This window comes from Schistocerca piceifrons, chromosome 8, assembly GCF_021461385.2.
Source record: "Schistocerca piceifrons isolate TAMUIC-IGC-003096 chromosome 8, iqSchPice1.1, whole genome shotgun sequence".
NCBI classification, from domain to species: domain Eukaryota; kingdom Metazoa; phylum Arthropoda; class Insecta; order Orthoptera; family Acrididae; genus Schistocerca; species Schistocerca piceifrons.
The window spans coordinates 40,383,485-40,387,693 of record NC_060145.1 but is presented as its reverse complement, the minus strand read 5'-3'; positions in this window follow the sequence as shown (position 1 = coordinate 40,387,693).

Below are 4,209 nucleotides of genomic sequence, written 5' to 3'. Positions count from 1 at the left end.
AAAACATTATTAAAAGTGTATCTGACCCATCACATAAAGAACTCGGTCAACTGCAAGAGTACAGTGAACCAAAGAAATGTGCAAAACCTAAATTTGTTTCCAGTGTGTTAAAAGTTCCGTTAAGAAATCGATTTCAACATCTTATTACAGATTGTGAACTTAAAAATGTTGAAACAAGCAACTCACACCAAGACTACGAATCAGAATCGGCGGACAGTAAATTTACAAAGCGCAATAAGTCAGTAAAACGTAACTGTCTCGATGTTGCAAACAAAGTGACTCCTAAAAACTTTAGTAGGCCTACAGTTTTGCTTGCTGACAGCCACGGAAGAGGAATTGCAGGAATGCTTCGTTTCCAGCAGGATCTCAATGTGACAAGTGTTGTGAAACCTGGAGCAGGCCTAAAAGAAGTTTTGAAAAACTATAAAAACAATAATAGCGTGACACAAAGTGAATGCATTGTAATATTGGGCGGTGCAAACAACGTATATAAGAATGAACTAATAGTAGCAAACAGAGTGCTAAGAGATGTGCTACGTACAACAGAGGATCAGAAAGTTATTGTTGTAGGCATTCCACACAGACATGACCTTACTGAATCTTCTTGTGTGAACAGAGAAATCCAAAAAGCAAACAGGATGTATGAAAGGATCTGCAAGACCACTTCAAACGCTTTTTTCCTCAGTATTGACGATCTTGAAAGACAGCACTTCACAACACATGGTATGCATTTAAATAAATGGGGCAAATCGCTGCTCAGTCAAAAGATCAAAATGGTAGTGGATATTGTTTCTCCTATATGTAACAAAAGTGATCCTATTCCACTACCACTGGTAAAGGATGCCTGCAAAGTATCTTCCCTACCATGTACTCCAGTTGCAGCAGTAACACAACATCAGGTATCACTGATTACAAAAGAATGTGGTGGGAGAGAGGAAGCTGTAACTACAGTTACAACAGGTAGAACACCTCGTTCAGGAACTAAGATAACAGAAACAGCAAAAGTGGCAGCATATTCAGCAACAAGTGTACCAACAGGTGATCCAGCTGTCCATTCTGCAGCAACATTTGAACTACCTACAGTGGGAACCCAGCCACTTAGATCATGCCATGAACAAGAAGACGCGAAGAGACCTCCAAGAGTAGAAGCAGTATCAAGTGTAGCGGGCAAACGGAAAACTGTACCTCCATTACGTCTAAATGATTTTTTAGTAGAAGGCAGCAAGGGGAAGAAGCCCATAAGATAAATAGTGCCAGAGATATAATAGCCTCTCAGCAAAATAGTGCATCTGTAAAGAAAGACAGGTTTGATTTTATAATCTGTTATCTTAACATTGAAGGAGTAAGGGATAAAGAATTTATTGTCAATGACTTTGGATTAGAAAATAGGTTTGATATCTTTTGTTTAAGTGAACACTGGGCTAGTGAGAGTGAACTTACATTTATTAAATTTGATGATTATATTCTAGCCAGTAGCTACTGCAGAAAATTGCATTTAAGAGGTGGTGTGGTAATATATGTTAACAAGTCATTTAGCGGTACATTCAATAGATTAGATCTAGATTTTCTGTGCGATGAACAGAACTTTGAAGCTGCTGGTATAGTAATAGACGGTTTTAAGTTAGTTGTAATTTCCCTGTACAGGTCACCTAAGGGTATAACCAATGTATTTTTAGAAAAACTGGACCTGCTGTTATATGTACTTACAGATACTAGATGGATACATTATGATATTGTGATAGGTGGAGATGTGAATGCTGAATTCGATGTCACAACACAAAAACGTACTGTCACTGAACTTCAAAACCTACTAAGACAGTGCAACTTACATTCAGTCAATAACAAACCTACAAGAGAACATGCATGTCTTGACAATATTTTTGTAAATTTTAAAACAACAGAAGAATCATGTTTTGTGACAGTATTTCCGTATTCTGATCATGATTCAGTATCTTTAAATTATACAAGTAGGTTCCCTCTTGATAAGAGTTATGTAAATAAGTTTGTCCCAGAAGTTGTGGTCACTAGACCAGTCACAGATGAGAAAATTGACAGGTTTCGTACGTCCCTTTCTAACAGAGATTGGTTTGGCCTGTGTTATGATGAGACACATTATATTCTAAGCAATTATCTGCCAGCAAAGGTACTATTTGATAGGTTTCTCAAAGCATTTTTTGGACACTTTAATGACTGCATACCAATAAAGAAATGCAAAGTAACTGACAGAGTCCTAAAAGCAAAAGTTCCAAATAGACAAAATACATGGTACACAAAACAGCTGTCTACTATGAAAAATCAAGTTATGTTGTTGTACAATATTTATAAAAATCTGAAAACCAACCATGCTAAACTAGCCTATGTTAGATCTAGGAATGAGTACAAAAAAGCAATTGTGGAAGCCAAACAAGCACACAATCTCGGAAGTATTGAGAAATCCACCAATAAGTGCAAAGCAGCATGGACTCTAATAAATAGTGTCGCCAAAGATAAAAGAAGTGACAAAATTAGTATCTCTCCCCAGGAATTTAATGACTTTTTTATTAAATCAGTTGAGGAAGTAGGAAGTGCTATAATTAAACCTGAAATCAGCTCATCACAGTTACTGTCAAAAAATATTGCTAGGTCATCAAAAAACACAAGTACCTTCAATTTTTCTGAGGTCTCACCTGGTTTTGTGTTAAGAATAGTGAAGCAGTTAAAATCATCAGACAGTGTAGACATATATGACCTGTCTTGTAACATGCTTAAGAAAGTAATAGACTGTATAGTGTACCCCCTAACATATTGTATAAACAAGTGTATACTGGAGGGTTTTTTCCCTGATGAGCTTAAACTGTCTAGGGTAGTTCCAGTACATAAAAAAGGAGATAAAAATTCTGTCTCTAGTTACAGGCCAATATCCATAGTCCCAGTTTTCTCAAAAGTTCTAGAATGCATAATTTACCAACAATTATCTGTTTACTTTGATAACATAGGATTAATAAGTGGATCACAGTATGGCTTTAGGAAAAACCTGTCAACCATTGATGCCATAGACAATGTTGTTAAATACATCCATCAAGTATTTGAAGATAAATGCTTTGCCCAGGTGACTTTTTGTGACCTAAGCAAAGCCTTTGACTGTGTAGAACATACACTGCTACTCGAAAAAATGGACTTTTACGGTGTTAAAGGTAACAGCCTTAAGCTATTAAGATCATATTTACAAAACCGTAAGCAAGCCGTCTGTGTTGGGAAATAAATGTCCAGTATAGAACAAGTTGAGGTAGGTATTCCGCAGGGATCCGTGCTGGGCCCTTTCCTTTTCCTAATACACTCCTGGAAATGGAAAAAAGAACACATTGACACCGGTGTGTCAGACCCACCATACTTGCTCCGGACACTGCGAGAGGGCTGTACAAGCAATGATCACACGCACGGCACAGCGGACACACCAGGAACCGCGGTGTTGGCCGTCGAATGGCGCTAGCTGCGCAGCATTTGTGCACCGCCGCCGTCAGTGTCAGCCAGTTTGCCGTGGCATACGGAGCTCCATCGCAGTCTTTAACACTGGTAGCATGCCGCGACAGCGTGGACGTGAACCGTATGTGCAGTTGACGGACTTTGAGCGAGGGCGTATAGTGGGCATGCGGGAGGCCGGGTGGACGTACCGCCGAATTGCTCAACACGTGGGGCGTGAGGTCTCCACAGTACATCGATGTTGTCGCCAGTGGTCGGCGGAAGGTGCACGTGCCCGTCGACCTGGGACCGGACCGCAGCGACGCACGGATGCACGCCAAGACCGTAGGATCCTACGCAGTGCCGTAGGGGACCGCACCGCCACTTCCCAGCAAATTAGGGACACTGTTGCTCCTGGGGTATCGGCGAGGACCATTCGCAACCGTCTCCATGAAGCTGGGCTACGGTCCCGCACACCGTTAGGCCGTCTTCCGCTCACGCCCCAACATCGTGCAGCCCGCCTCCAGTGGTGTCGCGACAGGCGTGAATGGAGGGACGAATGGAGACGTGTCGTCTTCAGCGATGAGAGTCGCTTCTGCCTTGGTGCCAATGATGGTCGTATGCGTGTTTGGCGCCGTGCAGGTGAGCGCCACAATCAGGACTGCATACGACTGAGGCACACAGGGCCAACACCCGGCATCATGGTGTGGGGAGCGATCTCCTACACTGGCCGTACACCACTGGTGATCGTCGAGGGGACACTGAATAGTG